At 40.9% G+C, this 15,794-nt stretch overlaps 1 long non-coding RNA gene across 3 annotated transcripts in view; it reads left to right on the plus strand.

Moving 5' to 3' along the window:
- Window positions 1-3,891: 3,891 nt before the first annotated feature.
- The window catches only part of LOC143685936 (uncharacterized), a 28,864-nt gene continuing 16,961 nt past the window's right edge, over window positions 3,892-15,794 (plus strand). Inside the window, exons 1-4 of one of the 3 annotated variants that reach the window (XR_013176799.1) lie at window positions 3,892-4,081; window positions 4,616-4,857; window positions 5,092-5,170; window positions 13,253-13,428. This is a non-coding gene — a long non-coding RNA (uncharacterized LOC143685936). Of the gene's footprint in view, window positions 4,082-4,615; window positions 4,858-5,091; window positions 5,171-7,131; window positions 7,300-10,724; window positions 10,833-13,252; window positions 13,429-15,794 lie in introns of those variants that run through there. The other 2 variants (XR_013176801.1, XR_013176800.1) reach the window with 2 other exon arrangements.

Genomic DNA, 15,794 nt, shown 5'->3' on the forward strand with positions numbered 1-15,794 from the left:
ATAGAGACAGAATTAGGTTAGTTGTTATATAGGGCTGGGAAAGGATAGAGGGATTGCGAGGTGACTGCTGAGGGGTGTAGGGTCTATCTTTTTGAAGTAATGAAAATGTTCTAAAATCAATTGTGGTGAAGAATGCACAACTCTGTGATTATACTAAAAGCTATTGATTGCATGGATTGTTTGATGTGTGAATATGTCTGCTATATATATGCATATTATATATATATTATATTTATTATATATATATGTATATAAATATAAATATATATATATTTAAAAGACTTTTAGAAATCATCTGATAGAATCCCTAGCATGTGAAACTTTACGAATGGGGTTGACATGGTGGAGGGGGGCAGGATGGGTGACCCTTAAGTACCCACATTGAGTTGATGATCCAATGTAACATCCTAATAACTTGGGGTAGAAGAAAATTGCAATTCAGAATGAAAAATTCAGGGAAGGGTTCTGATCAGCATGGCTGGGTCTGATGTCTCTCTAACAGTCACAGAGGTCAGGGCTCTCCTACTTCTTTCTGTGCCAGTTACCAGAAGGGGTGGGGGAAAGCTTCTGGGAAGAGACAAGCTATGCATATCAGAATATTTCTAACCTTTTCAGCCTTCAGCCAGCTAGTATCTGTATCCTCTTTTGGCAGATAGCATCGCAAAGACTGCAGACCAGAGGGGTAATCTGAGGTTCTAAGGGACTATAAAATGCTACAGTCAAGAAAGATGTGGGATATGCTTAAATAACTGGCTGGGAAAAATGGAAGAAACATAGACAAACTCTGAATGCATTCTGGGCATTAAAGATATTTTGCCTTTAGGGAGTGTTTCTCAAAGCCTGGTTTTGGGACCTTTAAGAGACCCTGAGGTGCTTTCAGAGGGTCCTCAAGGCCACAACTATTTTCATAATGATATTAAGATGATCTATGCCTTTTAAAACTCTCACTCTGACACTGTGTGCAGTGTAGAAGGAGAATGAAATGTTCCAAGGCCTGCCTGGCATGTGATAATACTATAGAGTAAATGAAGAAGCAAATATGATAACCCAGCCCTGGTATTAAGCAAGATATCAAAGAGGTCTGCAAAAATGTCAAACAGTGCCCCTTTCTTACTATTCTTTTGTTTTTTTTATGTAGATATAGATTATTTATGTTAACATAAGGTGGGCTTATTATCATTTTAAGATTAATAAATAAATAAATTTTTTAAACTTTCTCAGTTTTAATGTCTAATTTGGTGAGTATTAATAGATATAACCTGCATAAAGAAAAACTCTCTGGGGTCCTCAATAATTTTTTAAGAGTATAAAGTTGTTCTGAGACCAAAAAGTTTGAGAACTGATGCTGTAGTATAATGTGAAGTCCCTGACGATGAAAAGGGGAAGGGAATTCATATTTTATTTGCTTACATCTTAGTTTCTGGTAGTCAGTTTCAATACTGAGGTAATAGTGAATGACTGATAATACTAGTCATCTGGGGGAGATAGCGCCTTGGAGACAGGAGACTTGCAGGGACGAGCGGAAAGAACATGAATAGAATTTAGTGTGACTATCCTGTTCCGTGTGTGTGTGTTTCAATATTTTTTAAAGTCATGAAATACATGTACAAAAAAACCCAATAAATTTCAAAGTACATTGTAATAAGCAGTTATAGAACAGATTTCAGAGTTTGCTATGGTTTGCAGTTCCACAATTTTAGGTTTTTTCTTCTAATTGCTCTGAGACATTGGAAATTAAAAGAAATCTCAATATAATGATTCAGCAATCATAATCATTTGTTAAATCCTCTCTTTCTCTGTTTAACTCCTCTTTCTCCTTTGATCCCTCTCCCAATCTTTAGGAGTATTTGGGTTGTGCCCATTCTAACTTTTTCATGTTGGAAAGGGCTGTCAATAATATGGGGTAGGGGGATGGAACTGGTTGATGTTCTGGAGAGGATGGCCCTTCTAGATTTCAGGACTTATCTGGCCCAGGAACCCATCTGGAGATTGTAGGTTTCCGGAAAGTAATCATAGTACATGAAATTTTGTAGGATCTCAGTTAGAGACCCAGGTGTTCTTTAGGGTTGACAAGGAATGGTTTTGGTTGGGGTTTGGTAAACCATGGGTTACCAAATAGTAATATCTAGCTGAAACTTGCATAAGAGTAGCCTCCAAAATAGCCTCTCGATTCTATTTGAACTCTCTTAGTCATCGATACCTTATTTTGTACCATTTATTTTCCCCTTTTTTGTCAGGAAGGCACATTGTCAATCCCATGGTGCCAGGTCCAGGGGCATCCCTGGAAGTCATATCCTATGTTGCCAGGTAGACTTTTACCCCAGGCTGTTATGTCCCATGTAAGGGGGAGGGTAATGATTTTACTTGCGGAGTTGGGCTTAGAGAGAGAGAGAGAGACCGAAACTGAGCAACAAAACAGGTCCTTTGGAAGTAACTTTTAGCATAACTATAGGTAGGCTTAGCTTCTCAACTGCAGAAATAAGCTTCACAAGAGCAAGCCTCAAGATCAAGGGTTTGGCCTATTGACTTGGGAGTCCTTAATGTTTGAGACAGTATTGAAGTTTCCCTAGTAGTAAATCTTAATAGTTCCATGTTTTTTCTCCCATCTCTCAAGGGACTTTGCTAGTACTTTTAAATTATTTGCTCAGCATACTCTGGGATGTATCCAGGCATTACATTAAGCTAAACAGAATTACAAGCCCTCATTTCTATTGTGGGCTCTTTGTATTTGGGTTGTTTAAATGATCTATACAGACAGGTTGAGTTGCATTATGTGCTGCAGAAAATTTAGGTTTTGGACAAAATAAACCTCTCATTCTTTGGTCTCAAATACTAAGTGAAATTCTAAAATACAATGTCCTCCTTACCCCGTTTTCTGATTTACCATAGTCCCAACTAGATTGGGTTAATTCTTATCTCTCATTGAAGCCTGATCTCTTTTTCGTTTTTTCATGTGGCACTACTGACTTTCAGACCTGCAGAACTCCTACTCTGAGTCTTAGGTGTCACATAGGTACCCAGAGTTCCAGGGAAATACCAGGTTACACATATATACCACAGCATCTCAAAATCTAGAAATAACAATTACGGCTCTGGATTAAATGTGACTGCTATAAAAGCTTACAATCTAGGCCCCAATTTTCTTATAAGTATTTTCCAAAAGAGACCACACAATATTTGCTCTTTATTTCTGGTTTATTTTACATCACATAATGACCCCAAATTCATTCACATCATTATATACCTTATGACTTTGTTCCTTTCTGTTACCATACAATATTTGATCGTATGTATATACTACAGTTCGCCATTCTACTTCTCAGTTAATGAATCCTTCAGCCACCTCCATCCTTTGGGCATCATGGATAATGCCCGAAGTCAACAATCCATGTCTCACATTATCCTCATAGAGTTGTAAAATCATCAATGATCATCCTGTTTTTAACTTCCAAGTCTTCTAGGCAAGTGATGATCAAATTACATACTATTTCTGAACTGCACTTTCTCATTTTTAGAATGTAGATGGTAACAATACCCGTCTCACTGGAATTCCGTGAAGATTAGATGAGATGCGTGTGACAAACCGCTCCATAAATGTCAGTCCCCTTTGCTCCCTCTCAGGTCACTCAAAGGCTCAGTCCCTTTGGAACCTTCAATAAGAGTTCTTGCCTAAAGCAGTTTCCATAGGCAGTTCAACCTGGTCTCTGGCCTTTTCTCTTCCCATAAGTCTCTTATCCCTAAAGAATCAATTCACTGGCTCATGGGATGTTTTTCTTGCAATGTCAGTGCCACTGAATTATATTTTCTTGATTTGTTTACCCTTAGTGGATATAGTGAACTACAAGAAGTTATATATATATACTATATATATATAACTTCAGTAGATTTTTAAAAAGCACCCTCCCCTTTTCCTTTGGGATCAGAATTGGCTTGGAGGGGAGGGAAAAAGTTCCCAATTGGAGAGTTACCTAGCAACTGTTGGAACTCAGGTGAAATCTGCTAATTAAATTGGTATGGAGTGTGTTGTCGGAGAGCAGTTGCTTAGCAACCAGCTATTTCCTGGACCTTACTGCAGGTTTTGGTAAATTGCATCCATATCGCCTCAAGAAGGGTTTCCCCAAAGTTGCTTACTCATGAAAGTTTTACCCCAAATCCATCTCAGCGTGCTGTTTCTTAATTAATAAAACAGGCAGCTAAAAGAAAGTTGAACATTAGGGGGAAGCAGCAAATTCTAATGGAAAAAGTGTGAGTTCTGGAGCCAAATAAATTTGGGTTTAAAACCCAATTCTGCCATTACTGGCTATATGGGTTAGATAAATTACTTCCTCTCCCCCAGGTCACTTTCTTCATCTACGAAATGGGGTAGAATAGGGTTAAGTTCAGAAGGATATTGTGAGATTTAAGTTCCTGGCATATGGGCAGTACTCACTAAACACTATTTCCTTCCATTCCTTCTCTTTGCAAATTAGATATTTTTGACTTTGTATGGAATCAATTAGAAGGATCAAAATATTAGAAATTTGAGCTTAAAACAAACAGCATGGAATATACTTTAGTTATTATTCCATCATACTACTTTTTATATAAATATATTGATAACTACTTCTCCTATCAGTTCTTCTAAGGTAGACATTTAGAAACCAAAAAAAGAGAACAAAATATGTTGGAACTTTGGTGAAGATTTTTCTACCATCCTGCCCAAGGAAGGTGTGTCAGCTCACGAATCTATTTTTACATCAGAATATTGGGATGCTGAAGTAGACCGAATAATGCTCACCCTGCAAAGATGTTCCCATCCTAATTACCAGAATCTGTGAATAAATTATCTTGGCAAAAGTATTTTACCTATGGCAAAAGGTGAGTTTAAATTAAGGATAGAGATAGATTATCTGAGCAAGCCCAACATAATCAATAGGGGCCTTACAAAGGACAGTGGGAGGCCGGAGACTGGGTGGGCACAGGAGATGATGGAAGCAGAGGTCAGAAAGGAGAGAGATTTGAAGATGCCAGCTGGTGGCTTTGAATAAGAAGCAAGGGATTCCAGACTGGGGGGTGCAGGCAGCCTCTAGAAGCTGGGATTCTCCCCTACAGCCTCCAGGAGAAGCGCATCCCTGCTGCACCTTGATTTTAGCCCGCTGAGATCCGTTTCAGACTTCTGACCTCTGGAATTGTAAGTTAATGAAGTTGTGTTGTTTTAAGCTCCAAAGTTTGTGGTGGTTTGTCCCCGCAGTGACATATACTGATACTGATGCCTTTCAGAGTCTGAGCCCAAACACTTGAACCTGCTGTGTTCCCAGGACTGCCTTCTGAATTCGTTTTTTTTCATCTGGTTATTGAGGGCATTGGACTAGACCAGCATCTCTCCCGAGTCCCTTCCAGTGTAATGTGTCTATGGCTCTGTGCTCCAGGACCGTCTCCTGGAGACAGTTGGAATGAAAAACCAAAAGTTCCTAGTTCTTTGGAGGGCTTCTATTCTCTCAACAAACCAAGTACTTAATAGGTTCCAGGTGCTGTGCACCGTGCTGTGAAATTAAAGACAAACTGTTTCTGCCCTTGCCGAAATCATAGTGTAATGGGAGAGAGAGAGAGAGAGAGAGAGAGAGAGAGAGAGAGAGAGGGAGGATAGAACAAAAATGCCAGGCCAGGCCAGGGGGATTTCCAGATGTGGTGGGGCAGGAGTAAGAGACGACTGGTTTCAAGTGACAACAAAATTTCCCAGAAGTGGTGAAGGCTGAGTAGTGCTTAACCAGGAAGAGAGATGAGTGAGTGTGGTTTCCCTGGCACAGCCTGTGCCAAGGTGGGGGGTGGGGGTGTATGGGAACTTGGCATCACAGCAAAGAGGGTTATGCTGCTGTGTGTGGCTGAAGGTGGAGAAAGTAGCAGCAGGCTCAGACCTGGGAAGGAGGCAAAAGTTGGAGCACGGAGGCCTCATGAGCCACCCTAAGGCAGTGGGAGCCTCTGAAAGGTGTCCCATGGGCACAGGACAAGATGTCCTCCTGCATTGTGATCACTTTTCACTTAAATATTTTTTTTTTTTTTTTTTTTTAAAGGAAAGACAGAGAGAAGGAAGGAAGGATAGAAGGAAGAAAGGGAAACATCTTTTAAACATTTTCTTGTTTTATTGTATTCTGTTTCTCCGTTTTTGTTACATGGGCTGGGGCCGGGAATCGAACCGAGGTCCTCCGGCATAGCAGGCAAGCACTTTGCCCGCTGAGCCACCGCGGCCCGCCCCTCACTTAGATATTTTAAAGTGAGACAAGCAAGGAGATAACAAGACTTGCCGTAAGTTACTATTATATTGAGGATATTAAATAATCTGAAAACCTAGAGGAAATATGTTGAGACATTATTTCTGGAGCCTAAATGTCTGGCTTTCAATCTTGGTTCTATCATTTGCTAACTGTGTGAACTTGAGTAAATTGTTCAACTCCTTTGTGCCTCAGTTTCCTCATCTGTAAAATGGGGCTAGTAACAGAATTACCTCAGTGAATTAAATGAATATAATGAAAATGCTTAGAATGCTGTCTGGAATACAACAGGTGTTCTCTAAGTCTTCTCTATTATAATCTCTGATGAGATCCCACACATTAGAGGCCCTTTCTAACGTGGCTCTCAGTAGCTCACCAATAGTTTGGTATGATGGAAGCAGATCCCTTACACTGTGTCTCAGGGCCTCATTGCTGTCTGTGGAAAAGTTACCAGGGTGGGCCTTGTTAAAATGCCAGTGCTCTTTTAACTCTGTTTGGCAGCAAGGACTCTAAGGAGGCCATTAAAGTGACACTCTGGGGTATTTCAGGAACGTTTTTTGTATCCTGGTGCCCCCAGATGAACAGGACTGGCCGGGTAGCCCAAGGCAAAACTTGTGTGGAGGCCAAGCTTATCTTTGGATTCCTCTACTCAACCTCGAGAGGCCCCTGCCAGGCTGTTTGACCTTAGGCAAGTCACTCCACCTCTTCAAGGCTTACCTTCCTCACTGGTAAACTGGGGATAATGATAAGACTGCCTCTACCTAACTCAGAGAATTGTTCACTCATTGTGTTGGTTCCCTATTGCTGCATTATAATTTACTTTAAAACTTAGTAGTTTAAAACAACAAACTTTTATTACCTCACAGTTTCTGTTGCTTAGGAATCTGGGCACAGCTTTGCTGGGTACTTCTGGCTTAGGGTCACTTAGGAAAGTTGGAATTAAGCTGTTGGCCAAAACTCCAATCATCTCCAGGCTCAACTGGCATTGGAGAATCCACTTTGAAGCTCACCCACCTGGCCTCGATGTCTCACCATATTGGGCTATCCATATGTGAGTGTCCACATGACATGGCAGCTGGTGATCTGAGAGAGAGCCAGCAAGCCCTCCCAAGGCAGTCTTTTGTAACTCAATCTTGGAAGTGACTTCCCATCACTTCTGGTATGTTCTATTCTTGGGACTGAGTCACTCAGTCTAGCCCAGACCCAAAGACAGGAAATTATATCAGAGCATGAATTCTGGGGAAAGCGATGATTAAGGGCCAGCTTAGAGGCTGCCTACAACAGTCATGGATGCATTCAGCAAAATTTTGCTGAGCACCACTGTTGGGGATTGAATCATGTCCCCCACAAAAGGCAGGATCCGGTCCCAAACCCTCATGTGTATATAGGAGCTTTGTAGATGTTATTAGTTAAGATGTGCCCAGATTGACTGAGGGTGGGCCTCAACCCTATTTGGCTAAAGGCCTTATAAGGAAAGGAAATTGGACACAGAAGAGAAGCCACAGGGAGCAGATGGAAGCTGGGAGTCAGCGGACTCAAAAGATACCTCTAACCAGGTTCTAGACAGAAATGAGGCATTGTTATTGCAAACTGGAAGGAAGGTGATCCTTGTTTTAAAATGGCAGATAATCTGGCAAAATTGACTAGTGACTTTGGCTGGAAGGCAGATTTTAAAAGCCATGAACTTGGATATTTAACAGAAGAGATTTCCAAATTAAACTTTGAGAGTGTAGCCTGGTTTCTCCTTACAGCTTTTAGCAAAATGTGACAGGAAATAGACAAGCTGAGAACTGAACTTTTGGGTGCAAAGAAACCAGAAATTGATGATCTGGAAAATTCTGGGCTTCCAGGAAGGGAAACCCCAGAGAATAGCACCCACCTGAGGATATAGTCAAATGTGTAACTATTCGGCCATTTCAAAGAGAGCCAGGATGAGGGGTGGAGTTATCCAGGAAGGATTTGTGGAAACTACTTCTGTCTGATGAGCACGACCCTTGCTTACTACATAGAAAGCCAACAAGAGTGCTGTGGGACCTGTATAAATGGAGTCACTGCTGGTATGGACTGGGGGGCTCAGGAAAGGAACAATGTGAAAGTAAAATAACTTCAAAGGCAGAACTATGGAAGCTAAGTAGTCAAGGTCAAGAAATCTTGGGCCAGGAGAGTGGACCCACCCAAGAACTTAGAGAGAGAGAGATTGCCCCAAAGGCAGAGGATGGGCCTTGCACTTTGTTGTGGTGGAAGAGTTGTGCTGCCTCAGGCTTTGGAGAGGGTGCAGCACATTCCTTGGGAACTGAGGAGAGCCTGGCTGCCACCACATGGAGAGCTTGAGTGTGTGCCCCGGAGATGGCAGAGAGCCCGGATGCAGCCCTGATGTTTGGAGAAGGTGGAGCTGAGAAAAAGTGGTCTTCCAGTGTTCCCTAAGGTTGCATTTGGAGAGAGGCAGGCCACTTTGTAGGTCCTTGGAAAGGCTGGGACTGCTGCTTTCTAAAGCCCTGAAGATAAATGCCTCTCAGACTTTGAAATCTGATGGAGTTTTTCCTGCAGGTCTTCAAAAGTGCTTGGGTCCAGTGACACTTGTGCCCCTTTCTCCCTATGGAAATGGGTATATTCATCCTGTGAGTGTCTCTCCTTTGTATGTTGGCAGCAAGTAACTTGTTACTTGGTAAAAAGCCAGAGGAGAATTTTGCCTTAGGACAAATCATGCCTGTAGCTAACTTTAAGATTTTGTACTATTTCTGACTTTGTATTGTATTTGCATTGTTATTGAAAAGCTTTAAAGCTTTTGTGATGTTGTGATGGAATGAATGTATTTTGTATATGGGAAAAACATGTCCTTTTTAGGGTCCAGGGGATGGTGGAATGTGCCATTTTTTCCCAACCTTTCACTTTCAATCTGTTTTTGTCATTGGACCTAAAGTGAGTCTCTTGTAGACAGCATATAGATGGGTCCTGTTCTTTAATCCATTCTGCTAGTCTATGTCTTTTGATTGGGGAGTTTAATTCATTAACATTTAATGCTATTACTGTAAAGGCAGTACTTTCCCCTACCATTTTGTCTTTTGGATTTTGTATTTCATATCTTTTTTTTTCTCTTTTAACCTTTATTGATAGTATGCATTTCTACACTCTTCTCCAGACCTCTCTCTCCTGTCTTTTCCTAACTGCCTATAGTGTTCCCTTTAGAATTTCTTGTACAGCCAGTGTCTTAGTCACAAACTCTCCCAATGAGTATTTGTCTGAGAATATGTAAAGCTAACTCCCCCTTGGTTTTGAAGGACAGTTTTTCTGGGTATAGAATTCTTGGTTGGCAGTTTTTCTCTTTCAGAATCTTAAATGTATCATGCCACTGCCTTCTTGTCTCCGTGGTTTCTGCTGAGAAATCTGTACATAGTCTTATTGAGCTTCCCTTTTATGTGATAGATTGCTCTTCTCTTGCTGCTTTCAGAGTTTTCTTTGTCTTTGATATTTGACAATCTGATTAGTAAGTATATTGGAGTAGGTCTGTTTGGATCTATTCTGTTTGAGGTATGCTGAGCTTCTTGGATATGTAATTTATATCTTTTATAAGAGATGGGAAATTTTCAGTGATTATTTCATCCATTAGTCTTTCTCCTCCTTTTCCTTTCTCTTTTCCTTGTGGGACACCCATAACATGTATATTCATGCACTTCATGTTGTCATTCAATTCCCTGAGTCCCTGCTCATATTTTTCCATTTTTCTCCTTATCTTTTCTTTTGTGTGTAGGAAATCAGATGTCTTGTCCTCTAATTCACTAATCCTTTCTTCTGTCTCTCCAAATTTGCTGTTTTAGGGCTCCATGTTTCCATCTCTCATATTGTGTCTTTTATTTCCATAAGTTCTGTGATTTGTTTTTTCAAATTTTCACATTCTTCTATATGTTTGCCCAATGACTTCTTTATATCCTTCAACTCTTTTGCCATCTCTTCCCTCAACTCATCAATTTGATTTTTGATGTGAAATTGCATGTCTGTTTGAACCCTTAATAAGTCGTTTAAACTCCTTATTTCATTTGAAATGTTGGCTTGTTCTTTGGGGCTGTATATTTGATTTTCCTAGTATGACTCATTATTTTTTTGCTGGCATCTAGGCATTCGATTTCTTTAATTAGTTTATTCTGGAGGTCATTTTGGGTTTTTGTTGGTTGGTTTCATTCTCTGTCTCTTCTTTGGCATTCAGTTCAACTTATTCTAGCTACTAACATGGCTTCTTTTGAACTGATCAGAATTTTTCAGCTCTTGTTTTCTGGTTCTTGACCTGCCTACATGGAACCTGCTTTTGCAGAAGGTTGTCTCAGTTATGATCAACTCCAGTCAAATTTTTCCACACCAGACAGGCCCATGTCTCAGCAGGAGGGTGTAACCAGTAGCAAATTTCCCTGAGTGTGAGATCCAGCAGGTTGTCCGACTTTCCTATGAAGCCTCTAATCTTTGTGTTTTTCCTATTCTGCCCAGCCTGTGGCACTTGTCAGCCTGCAACTTCCCACCAGTGTAAAGTGATGAGGTGCCTTTAATTCTCAGCAGCCTCTCCCTGCCAGTGGTGTGGTTGAGACAGAGGCTAAGGTAGGTGGTGGTCTTGGGTTGCTTCTGTTTTCCAGCCCCTGGGGCCTGAATTCCCTGAAGAAAGCAGCCACTTCAGTTGGGCCCCACCTCTCTTTTCTTGGGGAAGGTATACCCCTTAGGAAATTATCCTCCCCATTCATAGGGCTAGTTACTTTGTCTTTTTGGCATGCTTTGATACTACCCTTGTCTTGGGCAGTGCTAAAGCCTGAGAGTGATGGCAGTTTTATCTAACAAGCTATTAAGAAGTTAAAAAAAAAAAAAAGAGGAAAAAAGCCTTTTCAGAGCTAGGGCCCTAGCTCCCTAGGTTTGCCAATCCAGAGCTGGAGTTATTATATGGCTCTATGTGTCCCTTGGCTCTAGTGCCCCCTTTTCTTGGAACCCAGACCTTTTCCAGTATTTTGTGTTGTCCAGCTCAAAAGTGCTCTGTTGTTTTTGTTGTTTTCCATCAGCCCCACCCCCTCTCTGTCCAGGTGAGAACTCTGGGTCCCTTTAGTGCTTATGACAATTTTATCTGTGCTCAGGGCCTATTTTCAGCAGTCTGAATTTGTCAATTAATTCTGCAATTGGAGCTTGGTTGAGCTTCGTTCTTTGCCGCATGGTCTATTTCTTTCTCCCTGGGGAATCAGCCTGCTGTGCCCATGGGGGAGGGGTACCAGCCTCCGCGGCCTGGGAGACTTACAGTTCTGCATAAGATCTCAGTCATTCCACCCATTCCAGACTGGTGGACACTGTATGCCTGGTCACTGTAGTTCCCCCGAAGAGTTGATCCATACAACTCCTGGCTATTTGCTAGCTGCTGTGGAGGACAAATTAAATTCCACAACTTACTATGCTGCCTTGTTATCCTGACACCTTAATTTTGAACTTGTCCTAGCCTCAAAATTGTGAGCCAATAAATTCCTGCTGTTTAAGCCAACCCATTGTATGGTATTTGTTTTTAACAGTTAGGAAACTACAACAACTACTGTGTGCCTCTGGCAATGCAACAGCAAATGTGATAAACACAATTCTCTACCTCAAAGAGCTTGCATAGGCTATTTATCTGTAGCTATATCTATAGATACAGATAGAGATAAATAGATCTGGATCTAGTCTAGATGTATTTAGCATCAGTCAGTGGTCAGGGCTCTGAAGGAACAGAGCAGGATGGGGGATGGCATGATGGAAAGAGGCATGTGTCTATCAGTGAGGTCATGGACAGCCTCTATGATAAGATGACAGAGGCCTGCAGTCAGGCAGAGGAGAGCAGCATCTATGGGGAAGGCACTGTGCTGCTTTTTGTAAAAAGGAACCCAAATCATATCTGTGAAAGTGCCCTGTGAATGGAAACATGTAATACAACTGTAATGTTATTATTATTGCTGACATGTTCCGTTGCAGGCCCACCAATCTGCCTTGTTAAGGTGTTAGCTAATGAATGTTTAGGTTATTTCCATAGTGTTGTTGCTTTTTTGCTTCTGTAGAGGAAATATCTTTATTGTTTCTTCTATGAAGAAATATCTTTATTGTTTCTTCAATGAGATACCTATCTCATTGTAAACAAAATTTAAACAATGCAGGTAATTACATTTCCAAAGGAGGTGCTTGTGACTTAGAAAGGACTTGACTAAGCCTGAGAACTGAATGTGCTGCATGGCTGCTGTGTCCTGGATATGGCTTTAGGTATAATCTTGTTTGTAATCTTCCGACCCTCAGAGGTGAATGTGATCACCTCTGCTGTACAGATGGTGGTAGTGCTTGGGTGTGGTGAGTCTTGCCCACCAATTGACAGCAACCAAGTGGCAGTGCTGGGATTCAGAGCTGGGTTGACTCCACCCTAGTCTCCGCTGCTTGGTGCTGCTCTGGATGAGTGGGTATCTGCAGGCAGAGTTTCAGGCTGGCTGATAGGATCCTGGGGCAGGATGGTGCTTTGGAACAGATGGGCCCAGAGGATCAGTACCTCTCAACACTGATCCTCTGCCCTTGGCTGGCCCTGAAGCTGGGTCTCTCTCTCTCTCTCTCTTTTTTGTGAAAGGAGAATGGAGGAAATGGCAGCAGTGTGTTTATGTTTCACATTCTGTTTTCTGGCTCAAATGGCCTGGTAGTATTACTCTCTTTAAGGAATTTTCTTTTATTGTTCATAGAAAATGATAGAAGATGTATTCCTTAGTAATGGCAGAGGGACCTCACTACTTGATAAGTGGCCTCATCTGCTATACATTGTGCAGCATTAAAATGTGAGACCTTGTAATAGGACATGGGGGCTTGATCTTACCAAGTCACCTGGCCTCTGCTACAGGCAGCCACTGGCTCCTTTCTTTGCTGACATAAAAGTATTGAGCATGGAGCTGTGTGCTAGGCATCATTAGAAACTTCTCTTATACTTAATTAAACACTGTAACAACCCTCTGAAGTGATGCTGTTATTATCCCCTTTTACAGATGAGATCTTTCTTTGACAAGCTCAGAGAGGTTAAATAACATGCCCTGGACCACACAGCTATTAAGCGGTAGAACCAAGAGTCAAACCAAGTAATTTGACCTATAACTCATGCTCTTAAATTAAATGCTCTGTCATCTGAAAAGATCTTTGAATTACATCTGATCACAGAGATGAGGTAAGTAGAATAGTCTTAGATGGTTATGTCCTTGCAACTAATGAATCCTTGAGGGTTGTCTGTGGGTCTGTGTGACCTAAGGAGATAGTCTTCATGAGGTCATGAAAGAATTTAAGCAGACACGACTCCCAAGAATGTTGACTTTACCACTTGTTAATTTAAGAAGCCATGCACAATTGTGTGGGCATTTCTCAGAGTACTTAAAATATCCAACAGGGCGCAGCAATGGTGGCTCACTGGCAGAATTCTTGCCTGCTATGCCGGAGACCCACGTTTGTTTCCCAGTGCCTGCCCATATAAAAAAAACTCCAACTATAACTTTAGCTTTGTTTCTTTCTCTCTTTATCTCTATAAATTTTTGTTCACATATTTTGATGTTTTGTTATGAGATGCACACATATTTAGGATTGTTGTCTCTTCTAAATGAATTGACCCTTTTTTCGTTTTTAAATGTCTCTCTTTATTTCTGATAATACTCCTTTTCTTGAAGTCTACTTTATCTGATATTTATATAGTCACTTCTGCTTTTTGTTTGAGGATAAGTGATTGCCTGGTATATCTTTTGCCATCCTTTTACTTCTCGCTTACGTGTGTCTTTATTTAAAATGAGTCTCTTGTAAATAGCATAGTTGGGACACAATCAACCGACTGATGATTTAATATACCACCTTCCAGTTTATCAACCAGCCACGAAATATCCTTGCAGCAATGGTCAGGCCAGTGCTCACCTGACCAGGCAACTGGGGGTAGTCACTCAGCCAAGTTAACAACAGAACCTAATCATCACAGTCCACCCCTTGTCAACTTGGCAGTTATACACATCACCATGAAACACGCTTAATTTCTGAATCGAGCACAAAATATGTTTCGCCTAATAATACTCAACCTTCCTGCATACAACCAGAAACACACTACATCTCTCCAGAATAGGGTGCAAATCCTTGGGTAAACGTTCACTCATAAACTTCATATCCTATGACTTAAATTCTTTGACATGAACAATACAACTTATATCAATATGGTAAGAGGAAACAAGATATTTGCTTATGTACAAATGCAAACATACTTATACCAAAACAGGGAGGAAATATTCATACAATCACAGTCCTCATTTCTGTAACTGGTCATGTGGTCATAGTTCATATTTATTACTACTTTCTTTTACTGCCTATTCCATGTTCCCTTTTCCCTCAGCAAGCACTTCGGCTGACCGTGGTTCTTTGCCAGGTGGAATGACCCAAACCTCTATTCCTGAAGTTTCTGGGCCATTGGTAGTCCTGCCTGGATTGGGTTGCTGCAGTTTTCCATTGACTTTAATCACAGGGCATGGTAGTACTAAGATATACCCTAGGGGATCTCCTGCTTCCAGGAAAACACTTCTTTACCTCCATTGTATAGTTGCAGTCCTATTTCCCCTCAATAGTCGGGATCAGTCACCCCAGAGAGAACAGTAATCCCCTTTTGAGCCTGTTGATTCAGTCGTATGAGAAGCCCAAAGTGGCCAGGTAGAGTCTTGACTTCTAGTTCAGCGGAATCATTGTTGTGTCTCCTGGTAGGAGCACTCCTCCTTTTGGAACTAAGGCCTGTAGACCAGTAGAACTTAAGGTTTCAGGGACAGGTAGCAAAAATTTTCCTGGTGGATTACTAGGGATGATAGTGAGTGGTGTCACTCCTATTTCCACCCCTTGGTTCCTGGACCTGTGAATCCTGGCTAAGGGAGAAGCAGCACCACACCATATTGGATGCTGATTCAGAGCAAACACAGCCTCCCGGAGAACATCACTCTCTTAAGTTCTCTCCTCTCTTCCTAGTTAGTAACTCACACACTCGAAATAATCACTGATCTAAATTCTATTATCATAGTTTAGACTTACATATTCTTGAATTTCATATAAATGGAATCATATGTCCTTTTGCCACTCCACATAATAATTTTGAGATTCATCTATGTTACATGTACCAGTAGTTCATTTCTTCACACTGCTAATTAGTATTCCAAATTGTATGAATCTACTGCGGTTTGTTTATTTATTCTTCTGTTGGTGGACTTCTAGGCTTTTTCTAGTTTTGAACTATTATGAATGATGCTACTATAAATATTATTTAACACTTTTGCTGGACATATGCAAAAATCTTTTCTTTTGGGTAAATTTCTATAATTTGGAATTCTGGGTGGATCTATATTTATGAAACATCTATGTTTTTTATGAAACTGTTAAAGAGTTTTCCAAAGTTGTTATGCTAATTTATGCTTTTACTAGCAATGTCTGACAGCTCTGATTACACAAAATCCTCTTCAATATTAGGTATTGTCAATTTTTCTTTTTATTAATTTTAATATATATGCAGTTGTATTTCATCATAGT

This window comes from Tamandua tetradactyla, chromosome 6 (assembly GCF_023851605.1).
Source record: "Tamandua tetradactyla isolate mTamTet1 chromosome 6, mTamTet1.pri, whole genome shotgun sequence".
NCBI classification, from domain to species: Eukaryota; Metazoa; Chordata; class Mammalia; order Pilosa; family Myrmecophagidae; genus Tamandua; species Tamandua tetradactyla.